Source organism: Coregonus clupeaformis, chromosome 39 (genome assembly GCF_020615455.1).
Source record: "Coregonus clupeaformis isolate EN_2021a chromosome 39, ASM2061545v1, whole genome shotgun sequence".
NCBI classification, from domain to species: Eukaryota; Metazoa; Chordata; class Actinopteri; order Salmoniformes; family Salmonidae; genus Coregonus; species Coregonus clupeaformis.
The window spans coordinates 13,608,049-13,621,076 of record NC_059230.1 but is presented as its reverse complement, the minus strand read 5'-3'; the positions used below and the strand labels follow the sequence as shown (position 1 = coordinate 13,621,076).

The following is a 13,028-nucleotide window of genomic DNA, read 5'->3' as shown; positions in this document are numbered from 1 at the left end:
GCCCTGGTTTAAGCTGTACACGTTAATGCCTTTGAAACCTTTGCATGCTTGGAAGTAAACAGTGTTTCCTTGACTTACTTCAGCCTGAGTAACGAATAAAGCTTAAGTCTGGTGGTATAAGTCTCTACAGTATGCAAAGGCGAGAATTGATCCTCAGCAACATAGATCCGCTGCAGTGTTTCCCTCACTCCCCTGTGCTTCCTCCCTGCAATCAATCCCTGCTCCTCTAAATTTCATCAGAGCAACGCTGCCGAGGAATGGAGGGAGGGGTGAAGAAGAGAGGAAATAAAGGGAAAGCGGACTTTAAAAAAGTCATGAAGCATCAAGTTGTTTAATTGAATAGCACAAGGAGCAACGGCAATAGCTCACGTTCGCTCCTAGCGTGTCGTATACCTCAGGCTTAATGGCACTGATGTCACTTGCGATAGGCAGAAGTAGTCGTTTAACAACTTAATAAACGTCTGATTTACGAGCGGCGCCCAGCGGCTGATAAATAAGCGGGTGGGCAGACGTGTAGGTGAGGGGTTTCATTTCACAGTTTTTCCAATCAACACCAGAGAAAAAATTAGTTCTATTTATGTGTGTGTGTGTGCTTCGTTTGTTTGTGTTTGCCTGCAAGTCTGTTGGCCTGTGTGTGAATTCAATTGATTGTGCACAGTGTACTGTATACAGTATGTGCATGAAATGGTTGACTAGATGCATGTGCATCCATCAAATTATACATCTCCAGACAGCTGATGTATGTATTGAAGAATCAGCACGAGGGCTCAGGCTGTAAATCAACACGACCCCACCCCCACAACCAACCATTCAAAACAAACACACACACACAGGCATGCACACACACAGGCACCCAAGCTTCTCAATGCACTAACACGCCTGGCTAAAACAGCTGCCAAGTCTGGGAGCAGTTGTACCACTAGCCATAAAATGGTAACACACTGTGATATGAGCCTGTCTGAAGAGTCATTAGGTTCAGGGGCCTCCGTGGGCCAACACCAGGGGGTCCACATATTTTTTGTCTCATTTTAAAGCCAGAAGCCACGCTTCAGGTGATGAGAAATGGGGGCTGAGAGACGTCAGCCCCCGAATGAAAACACGCCACATCTAAAAGTGTTGGAAGCAGATGGATAAATGAAAAACATTTGCCACCGTGAGAGACAAGGTGATGTGACAGAGGGAGAGATATTTATCTCTTTCATGTTAGCAGGGAGAATCATTTTATTTAGGGATGAATCAACATTTCCTGAAAGCGCCTGCGCCAGGTGTATCTTATTATCTGTCAGTACATCCTCATTATAAAACGTCCCCCGGGAGTTGGGCATCTGATGTAGCATAACGAGTGGGCTTGTAATCAAGGTGTGTTATTTACAGTATGTAGAGGACAATATGAGGACATCATAGCAGTACCGGATGTGGTACCTTACATATGCCTGTACAGTAACAGTGGAGTCAATGCCATGATTCTACTGTAGATAACGTCTGCTATCAGTGGCTGGGAATATGGGCAACTTCATTATCCATATCCTTCTACTTTACTGCTTGTTAGTAAATTCAGACTATTGTCTCAGCATGGAAACAAACATTTACATACTAAAGTCGATTACCAGTGAAATTAGAGTGTGACACTTGTTTATTTGCTGCTGTTGTGACAATCCTCGGCTATCACTAAGCCATGGCCCGATTATGTCACCTGGAAGAATTTCATAACACATAATTATAGCTTGCTTCTCTCTCGACGCAGTTGAGCTATCGGTGTCTAAGGATAATTAAGCGGGGGAAGAGCTTTGCAGAAATGTGGAGTTAACACTCGTACGCCAGCAGCGGGCTTATGATCGCGGTCCACTTTGATGTACTGCGCACTTCTCAGCAAGCACATGGGCAAGAGCCTTCTTTCCCCACCCCTTCTATCTTGTTGCTTAAAGCCTCCTCCAACAATGACGGATGCAAGGCCAGCTAATAGATTCAGGGAGTAGCACTCAGGGCGAAGATGGCAGAAAATTGTCGAATGGTGGGCAATTTATGAAATGGGACTACAGCTGCCCGGATTGAATGGTGGGAAAAATACTTACCTGGGACTAATCCTTAAAAGCTTTCCCCTAAAAAATTCACAGAGTGAATGAAAGTTGAAAATCCCCTTTCTCTGAGTAAACGGACCTTTCCCTCACATCTCCTAAAGCACTAGTCTCATGAATGCCTCAGCCAAATTGCAATTTAACCTGGAAGGGATAGCTGAGATAGTAGTGGCGTATACTGTACATGCTGCAATGCTCATTTGTTTTCCAATTGCTGTGAGGAATTTATGTATTATTCTCTGTTGCCATGGGCAGTATGTCACTCCTGTTCTTGTTAGCACGTTTCCACAAGCGAAACTACTGTACTGCTAATTGACAGGTGCATGCATGATGAAATACCGCTCACTGCCTCACTGCTTTGTCTTTTCATCTTATAGAATATACTGTAGCACAACATGGATGATCTAAGATGGTTAAGGAAATGTGTGTGAAACATTGTTTCTGGTAGTGAGCGAGCGTCGACACTTGGTTGCAGATGTCTATCGTGTGTGATCTTGCCGTGCTACTAAAAGGAATAGTTGACTTTCCTCAATCAAACAAGGTCAAAGATGAGACGACTTCAATGCAACTATCAAGACATGCTTGACTAGGGCTGGGCGGTATACCGTATTTGACTATATACCGGTATTGATGCATGGACCGGTTTAGGGTTTTACTTTACCTTCTATAACGGTATTTCAATGTTTTGTTAAATGTGATACGCCACTCCAGCGAAAGTATTGTCAGTTTTTATAGTTTACTCTGTTTGCTACTTGAGTCGTCTCTCTCCCTCTCCTCCTGCATGTTGCTTCCCCATGCACTTTCCACACCAAGCCCTGCCCACTGTCACTCAAGGAGAGCATTTGTCACAAGTACTTGCCATGCCGTTCACTCTGTCTGCGTGGTCAGATGCAACAAGATGTTGGTGACAACAATGCTGATTTCCACTTTGTTTCTTAATGTAAATCCATGTTCTATAATTACACTGTTAGTTTGGGTCTCTTAATGTCTGCCAATAGCTAGTTTGTCTTTTCTTAGTAGTGGCTCAAATAAATATTGTTAGCCGCTAATGCTAATCGCTAGTTAGCTGGCTAGCTAGCTAGCTAAATATACTCAAAGTCAGAGCAAACGTAGCTAGCTAATACAGCCTGATACCAGATTAGATTAGATTAGAGACTTTAATAGTCACATATACAGGGTTGCAGATGTAATTACAGGGTACAGTGACATTCTTGAGCTCCAACAATGCAGGGTTAGGGTTAGCAGGTAGCTGACTAGTGGTGGATATTCAGCTGTCTGATGGTCTGGGGGTAGAAGCTATTGGCCAGTTTTATAGTTTCTGCCGTGATGCTCCTATACTGCCTGCGCCTGAATGATGGAAACGGGGAGAACAGGCCATGGCTCGGGTTGCTGGGGTCCCTGATGATCATATTGGCCTTTCTGCGACACCTGGTGTTGTAGGTGTTCTGGAGGGCAGACCGTGTGCACCCGATGGTGCGTTCGGCTGAGCCTACCACCCTCTGTAGCGCCTTGTGGTCCGTGGCGGTGGAGTTGCCATACCAGGCTGTGATGCAGCCCGACAGTATGCTCTCGATGGTGCTCCTGTAGAACACTGTGAGGGCCCTCGGGGACAGGCCAAATTTCTTTGGCATCCTGAAGTTGAAGAGTCGCTGACGTGCCTTCTTCACCACGGTGTCCGTATGGTTTGACCATTTCAGCTCCTCTGAGATGTGTACGTCGAGAAACTTGGACGTTTTTGACCGTCTCCACGGCGGCCCCGTTGATGAGGATGGGGACGTGCCCAGAGGATGCACCCTTGTGGGGCCCCTGTGTTGAGAATCAGTGTCGAAGAGGTAATGTTGCCGACCTTCACCACCAGTGCTGGTGTAGGCTTAGATCAGCATGCTGTTTGTGCAACGGTATCTTCTAAATCAGAGAGGAATAGGCAAAGCATGAATATGTCAGCTAGCATATAATGTAACATCTAATTAGGGTCCCCTGGGAAACACTGAACAACACTTTGGTTCCTACCCTGTCACAATAATTCCTCTCTGGCTTTTTCATTTGTTGTTATTCATTCCAACTACAGAATTAGAATAATAATTATATTTCCATGATTCCAACAGTTTAAGGGTTTACTAGATTTTTGCCCATATCATGCAGCACAGTGTGGAAATTATAACAAATGAGTGCAGGAAATGCAGAAAATATTTTTTGACGTTGGATTGAACAGTATAAAACAATTAAAATGGAGAAAGACCCATTGAAATCACATACAATCACATGTGTGATATGATATTTTGGCTATATCACCCAGCCCTATGCTGTGACACACCATTCTAAGGCCAGCTAAGCAGATTAGTTAGATAGGTAGGTAGGTAGGTAGGTAGGTAGGTAGGTAATATTCACGGTTGACAATATGTCATTGCCTGCATGTTGTTGTGTATATATCATGCTTGACTCCATGTAGTCCATATTGATGGGCAACACTATCCTCCCTCCATCTCCCGGGGTCAGGGAGGCCTATAAGGCTATCACATTGTCTTTACGGTCATTCTCAAATAACCCTGTGTCACTCTGCAGTACAGTGGAGAGCTGTATGACTTTCCATTGCCTTCTTTCACTTTCACATCTAACTGCCTCTCTTAGGTGTATAGGAAGCACAATATTAACCAAAAGGTGGTTTCAGCATCCCCCTCCAAGGGTTTCAATGGTTAAGCCCAACAGCCACAAGCGGACTGGCCATCTGGCATCTAGCATTTGCCCGAAATGCCAGATGGTCAGTCTGCCTTTGGCTGTCTAACTTGTTTTTTTGTGTGCAACATGACCATTCTCTGGCTAATAATGAGGACCTCAAGGGAAAAAATAGGCTGTTGTTGGGGCCTTCGAGGAAAGAAATGGATCAGTGTGTTAGAAATTCCAGGGCCGATTTCTTGTCCCAGTCCACCCCTGCCAACAGCAGTTTCATCATCAGGGCATTTAATTAGTTTACTTTGATTTGATACACTGCCATTGCATTTCACACTGATTTAATCTGAGTAAAATTGAGAGACGATTATGCGGGATAACCCACTCAACTCTCCCCACGAGAAAGAATGCAACACAGAATGTACAATATCAGAACAGTGCAGATTCACATGACATTGATTGAGCGCAAACAAACATGCCCCCTCTCAGTGCAGCAGTGGGCAAGGCTCTTTATGTGCATCAGCAGTGATTCAACAATAAGAGATTACATGTAAATTGTCTGTCAAAGGGTGAGCAGCGAGAACCAGCAAACTCGCTCACTCAGCCACCACCCATCCATCCACACACCTCCTTGCGTGTGCACACGCATGCACACGCACGCGAACGCACGCGCGCGCGCACACACACACACACACACACAAACACACACCACTGGAATAATTTAACACCCCCAAGTGATTAACTTTGCACATACATAGCCTACACACCCCACCTCCTCCCAATTTACCTCCCCAACACATACAGTAGCACATTTCAAGAGAAGTTTCCACACATGTCCCGCAACTTCACAGTGATAGGTCTATTTTGCGTCTTAAAAAATGGGGGTATCACAGCATTGCTTTCATCAAGCATGTGGACAACAAATAGGCATACATGGACCACCTCTCCGCCTTCTCTTTTGAAAACAAGTAGCCTAGGCTAAGATAAGTAACTGTAAGGCAGACATGAAATATTGAAAAGGGGTGTGCTGGCATTTTGGCAATTAGTGGATAATGTAGGTAGCCGAACAGATATCTTCATAATTATGAACAGATACCATAACTTCGACGGTATAATCTAAGGGCATAGTGAACAAGTGCTCGTCTAAAAAGCATCCAACATCGCACTTCCATGATGAGCTGAAATGCGCGCTTTGTGTGCCTATGCCATGGCATGTCAATAATATCGGGTCACAATAGGCCTACATAACTTGCAATTAAAATAGCTTACACAATTCATAAACCCGCCACTTCTGAAAGTAGGCAACATTTCTGCAAAAAACAATGCGAGGAAAAGTCTAAATGCTACTTACTATATACCCCGGCTGATGAATTCAAACGCCTCGGTAACTGTATTTAAATGACAAAAAGGAGAATGATAAGTAAGTGATGGAATTGTACACTTGTCGACAAACAGGCATTTATCAATTGATAACGACATAGTGTGATAGCCTGCAGTATTTGTATGCGACGCACATGACCACTTACCAAAGCATCCAGATAAAATTCCTTAGGAAATCCAGATGAGTCGTATCTTCCTTCTCTCCAGTCAGAAACAGCAATGCTTTCTTATTCCAAATACAGGCCCCAAGTGAACTGAAAGAGAGAATACACCAAAACAGCCACAACAAATTCCGTTAGAATCGGGGTTCCCCCCAAAAAGTGCTAAAATGAACATCTGTGTGCAGCAAAAAATTATAATAATATTCATACTAAATGGTGAGGAGGAGAGTAGGTGCCTGCTCCTTTTCCCGCTGTCGCAAGAGACAATGGGAGCGGTAATGAGACAGACAGAAAAGTGAGAGCTAAGCTTTCTTTAGAAAGCCAGCGCTGCTGTTGTCATATTGTAGCCTACCACACACTGCTCCTGGCGATGGCTGGAGAGCGTGCAGCTCCGAGCGCGCAAGCGAGAGGGGAGAGGGGAGGTGGGCAGCATCCCAGATAAGATGCTTTCCACACACGCGCACACACCTGCATTACTCTATCGAGCCACTTGATGTCCGGCTAGTAGAGCAGCTAACCCATGTAGGATTAGCTCTCCCGCTCTCCGTAAATGATCCGCAGACAATAAATTGTTATCTCTTGATTTCTGTGTCGATAATAAATCCATTAGAAATTGATTAGTTACGCATATAAAACGTCTCCCACCGGGGATCACTGTGCTTGTTTTGCTAAAACATTGGCATAAAGCGGATATGTGAACTTGGGAGGCAAACTGCTTGTTCAACCTTTGCTGCGCACCTGTCCAGGCAAATAACCAGCGTGCAACCTGTTGAATTTTTCAGGTGGTATCAATTTAGTTTTTGAAATGAGTTTAAAAAATGTAGATTCAAATCCAATACAGCTACAGTAGATTTTAGTGACCCTATAAAGCAATATCATTCGCTCGTTTTCTAAAGCAGATATCTGACATGACAGATAATTGAAGTGTTCCCATACCAAAGGGACTCAAACAACAAGCCAAAGGAATATACATGAGAATTAATTTTCTCATCCTTTGAAATAGCCTATGAAACAAAGGAATAGAGTAATATTTGTCATTTTCACATAGAACTGGATTGCTGTATTTAATACTTTTGGTTATTGTTTCAATATTAATAAATGATAATCAGATTTGTGTGTGTTTATCTCAATGTATGGGTTTGTATGTGCATGAAAATGTGGTTATTCAAAGAGGGAAGGATGATGTTAAATTAAATGAATGATATAAATGTATAATGTATACTTTTAAATTAATGATATATAGCCTTTGAATCTTGAAGAATATAACTTAGAAATGTATCCTGCTTAGTTTAACTGTCATACCCCATCAGAACCGAAAATATAAGCTTTTTTTACTCCATTGTTCACAAACAATGTAATTGTAAACAAACACTGTAAAGCTTTAAAACATGGTTAAAACTGTAATTTTGCATCCATAGCTCTGTCTATACATTTGAGAGCGGTTACATTTCTCCAGCCCCATTCCTCAGCTGATTACCAAATCAACTGAGGAATGGTGCTGGTTTCAAATCAAATCAAATCAAAATGTATTGGTCACATGCGCCGAATACAACAGGTGCAGACATTACAGTGAAATGCTTACTTACAGCCCTTAACCAACAGTGCATTTATTTTAAACAAAAAAAGTAAAAATAAAACAACAACAACAAAAAAAAGTGTTGAGAAAAAAAAGAGCAGAAGTAAAAATAAAGTGACAGTAGGGAGGCTATATATACAGGGGGGTACCGGTGCAGAGTCAATGTGCGGGGGCACCGGCTAGTTGAGGTAGTTGAAGTAATATGTACATGTGGGTAGAGTTAAAGTGACTATGCATAAATAATTAACAGAGTAGCAGCAGCGTAAAAAGGATGGGGTGGGGGGGCAGTGCAAATAGTCCGGGTAGCCATGATTAGCTGTTCAGGAGTCTTATGGCTTGGGGGTAGAAGCTGTTGAGAAGTCTTTTGGACCTAGACTTGGCACTCCGGTACCACTTGCCGTGCGGTAGCAGAGAGAACAGTCTATGACTAGGGTGGCTGGAGTCTTTGACAATTTTGTTGTTGTTTGAACTGCAGATTGACCCTTTAATCTAATGCGTGGTTACTACATATCCAATCTTATTTGCAGTTACATATTTACATAATGCTCCAAAGTGCCATCTATTTTTCTACCAATAGTACTAACAAAGTAAAGACTGAGTTTTTTTTATATTTAGCTCTGCTGTATCAACATAATTGACCCTTGGATTACAACGATTGGTCAAGTCAAGTAGTGCACACTTTCAATTGATGGGAAATCGAGGGACAAGGCAGTGGGCCAGAAAACACAAAGTACTGTATTGATACCTCACACACTCTCATACATTTCACATGGTTAAAGGTTTGTAAACTAATGGGTACCAAGACAGACAGCTTTTTGGCCCCATACGGAAACATATTCTGTATGAAGGGAGTTTGTCAACATGTCCATCTGTTGGCTCTATGGCAATGAGAGTCGATGTAACCTTTGTTTCCACCACCCAAGGTTGCTCTCTCCACGTGCAAGAGCTGCATTCCAAAAGTACTTTTGACCTTTTGTGGATGTGTTGTGACTAGCGAAAGGATCACACATGTATGCCCCCCTTGGATATGACATCCCCCATGGATATGAAGTTACTTTTGACTGGAAATAAAAGTTACAGTGTGTACCTTTAACCCAGTGTCTACAATTACCTTATTTTCTTTTCACAAGCACAAAAATTTGCAAACACAGTTATGGCGAAATTTGAAAATTAAATCGTAACTCCATCAGCTGTCGCTTTGATGAAGTGGGTGAAAGTGGGGGTGAAATTTATTTTTTATTTTACTATTGTTATTACATAATGCATCGCTCTGCATTTGAAAATACATCACTCATGGCTCCATCGATCCATGTGACCTATTGCCTTTAATTATATTGACTCTGAGGAACTTTACCACTGTCACTGTGACATTCACACACGAGATGAGACTGTGAGTCAAAAGAAACTGATAATTGAGTTTGAGGTTGATAAAAATTCACATAAAGAAACACATTTTAAAAAAAATTGCACCAAAACAAATGAAACGCATTTGCATTATTTTGAAACCTTAGCTAAGTTCAAAGTTTTACTGCAAAAATATGTCTTGGATATCAGCCAGAAAATGCAGTGTACTGTATACTGTCCGTCGAAGTTGAGTGTGTGAAATGCAGTGTTGTTCAATGCAGTTTCTGTAGGCTATGTGATATCCATTTTGGTCCATACAGTAACAAGGTGCTGGTTATGAGTCGCAGGTTGGCATTTATTGAGATGATTCATGTACTGGAGGCAGCTGATTTAAAGCGTAACCCTAACCTTAACCACACTGCTAACCCTAATGCCTAACACTAACCTTAACCACACTGCTAACCCTAATGCCTAACACTAACCTTAACCACACTGCTAACCCTAATGCCTAACACTAACCTTAAATTAAGACCAATAAGCACATTTTTGTTTTCATGATTTTTTACGATATACAGTATAGCCAATTTTTACTAGTGGAAACCGCTTAGTTCGGCCTCCAGGGCAAGACTCATGACAATAAACGTCAACCTGCTTATGAGTAATCAATATTATTATTGGAGACTTCCCACTGGGCACAGATGTCAATTCAATAGCTATTCAATCAAATTTATTTATTAAGTCCTTTTTACATCAGCAGATGTCACAAAGTGCTTATACAGAAACCCAGCCTAACACCCCAGAGAGCAAGCAATGCAGATGTAAGCTAGAAGTATGGTGGCTATGAAAAACTCCCTAGAATGGTTGGAACCTAGGAAGAAACCTAGAGAGGAACCGGCAAGGAACAGGATCTGAGGGGTGGCCAGTCCTCTTCTGGCTGTGCCGGTGGCGATTATAAGAGTACATGGCCATTAAGGCCAGATCGTTCTTCAAGATGTTCAAACGCTCTATGATGACTAGCAGGGTAAAATAATAATCACAGTGGTTATAGAGAGTGCAACAGGTCAGCACCTCAGGAGGAAATGTCAGTTGGCTTTTCATAGCCGAGCATTCAGAGTTCGAGACAGCAGGTGCTAAACTGTTGAAATGACGTGGAAACAACGTTGATTCAACCAGTGTGTGCCCAGTGGATGGAATCATATGGAACATTTGTTGGTTCACCATTTCAAGGGGTAAAGTGTTCTGCGACTCTGCCATTCTTGACTACTCTTGTAATTTCACTTCGATTACAGGACAAAGAGGATTTGCATATTTTGCTTGCCAAGGAATTTATTTGACCCAATCCTACAGTGTGTGTAACTTTGAGTGTGTGTGGTCTCTTTTTTCTTTTTGGATGGGAAAGTCATTGAATATTCATTGGTGTAAAATGCTGCGTTTTTGAGTTGGGTGATATAAGGTAGACTGCTGTATATGGGCATAACGGATGGGGGTGGGTGGGGAGAAGTAGAAGGGGGGGGTAGTACTTGCCCCTATGAAGCTATCATTAGCTCTCACCAGATTAAAGAGCTAACCTCAGTCTGGCCTTGCCTGGGGTAAAAATGATGAGAGCTTTCAGACACGTTGCAAAAGAGATCAATTGGCAACGAGCCAAACCTTATTATTACAGGTCCACTGTGAAATAACTGGAACACAGAGGTAGGTGAGTTCTTTGTTTTTACTGTAACTCAACACAGTTGATTCACAGGGAATTTGTGGTGGATTTCACAGTGATCATGATTGAGTTCTGGGACTGGCGCGAATATGGACTCACCCGTCACATACGATTAAGCCAGTCGGTGTCCCCTACTCTCAGAGGAAGTCCCCAGAGAGAGCCGCTCAGAGATATGTGAAGTGAAATAGAATGGTGAATGTAGTGATCAGGCTGGTTCCGCCAGGCTAGCCCAGAGAGTTCACCACTCACATAGAGAGAGATAGAGAATTGTGCCATGGTGCTGAAGACACATCTGACCCCCAGCTCATTTTTGTTTCTGTCCTAAAATGTATGTACTTTACCCAACTATTCTGTTGTCATAATTTGAACACAAAGATAGAAGTTGGCTAAAGCACAAACCAACTGAACTGAAGCGCTATTGGGTGTGCAGGTTTTTGGTCCAACCCAGCAATATCACACCTGATTAAAGTAACATTGGTCCACTCCAGACCATGATTAGTTGATTATTTGAAGCAAGTGTCGGAACAAAAGCCTTCAAGAGCGCCACCAACTGGTGATGGTCTCCAGGCTCTGTCATAGCCGGCCGCGACCGGGAGACCCATGGGGCGGCGCACATTCTTTATTGTATTTTTATTTTTAATTTCACCTTTATTTAACCAGGTAAGCCAGTTGAGAACAAGTTCTCATTTACAACTGCGACCTGGCCAAGATAAAGCAAAGCAGTGCGATAAAAACAACAACACAGAGTTACATATGGGGTAAAACAAAACATAAAGTCAAAAATGTAGCAAGTTATGGGGGTAAGGCAACAAATAGGCCATAGTGCAAAATAATGACAATTTGTAGTAACACTGGAATGATAGATGTGCAAGAGATGATGTGCAAATAGAGATACTGGGGTGCAAATGAGCAAAAATAAATAACAATATGGGGATGAGGTAGTTGAGTGGGCTAATTTCAGAAGGGCTGTGTACAGGTGCAGTGATCGGTAAGGTGCTCTGACAACTGATGCTTAAAGTTAGTGAGGGAGATAAGAGTCTCCAGCTTCAGAGATTTTTGCAGTTCGTTCCAGTCATTGGCAGCAGAGAACTGGAAGGAATGGCGGCCAAAGGAGGTGTTGGCTTTGGGGATGACCAGTGAGATATACCTGCTGGAGCGCACACTACGGGTGGGTGTTGCTATGGTGACCAATGAGCTAAGATAAGGCAGAGATTTGCCTAGCAGTGATTTATAGATGGCCTGGAGCCAGTGGGTTTGGCGACGAATATGTAGTGAGGACCAGCCAACAAGAGTGTACAGGTCACAGTGGTGGGCAGTATATGGGGCATTGGTGACAAAACGGATGGCACTGTGATAGACTACATCCAATTTGCTGAGTAGAGTGTTGGAGGCTATTTTGTAAATGACATCGCCGAAGTCAAGGATCGGTAGGATAGTCAGTTTTACGAGGGCATGTTTGGCAGCATGAGTGAAGGAGGCTTTGTTGCGAAATAGGAAGCCAATTCTACATTTAACTTTGGATTGGAGATGCTTAATGTGAGTCTGGAAGGAGAGTTTACAGTCTAACCAGACACCTAGGTATTTGTAGTTGTCCACATACTCTAGGTCAGACCCGTCGAGAGTAGTGATTCTAGTCGGGTGGGCGGGTGCCAGCAGCGTTCGATTGAAGAGCATGCATTTAGTTTGACTAGTGTTTAAGAGCAGTTGGAGGCCACAGAAGGAGCGTTGTATGACATTGAAGCTCGTTTGGAGGTTTGTTAACACAGTGTCCAATGTAGGGCCAGATGTATACAAAATGGTGTCGTCTGCGTAGAGGTGGATCTGAGAGTCACCAGCAGCAAGAGCGACATCATTGATATACACAGAGAAAAGAGTCGGCCCAAGAATTGAACCCAGTGGCACCCCCATAGAGACTGCCATAGGTCCAGACAACAGGCCCTCCGATTTGACACATTGAACTCTATCGGAGAAGTAGTTGGTGAACCATGCTAGGCAGTCATTTGAGAAACCAAGGCTATTTAGTCTGCCAATAAGAATGCAGTGGTTGACAGAGTCGAAAGCCTTGGCCAGGTCAATGAAGACGGCTGCACAGTACTGTCTATTATCGATCGCGGTTA

The 13,028-nt window shown here is 43.0% G+C and overlaps 1 protein-coding gene across 42 annotated transcripts in view; it reads right to left on the bottom strand.

The window, feature by feature from the left end:
* Window positions 1-6,624, bottom strand: part of LOC121554718 (receptor-type tyrosine-protein phosphatase delta-like) — a 597,272-nt gene extending 590,648 nt beyond the window's left edge. For 34 of the 42 annotated variants that reach the window (XM_045211917.1, XM_045211930.1, XM_041868419.2 and 31 more), the window contains exons 1-3: window positions 6,494-6,624; window positions 6,269-6,376; window positions 6,094-6,130 (exon numbers count right to left, since the gene is read on the bottom strand). The gene's annotated coding sequence lies outside the window, so the exon portion shown is untranslated. The remainder of the gene's footprint in view (window positions 1-6,093; window positions 6,131-6,268; window positions 6,377-6,493) is intronic. The other 8 variants (XM_045211950.1, XM_045211947.1, XM_045211948.1 and 5 more) reach the window with 1 other exon arrangement.
* Window positions 6,625-13,028: the final 6,404 nt, after the last annotated feature.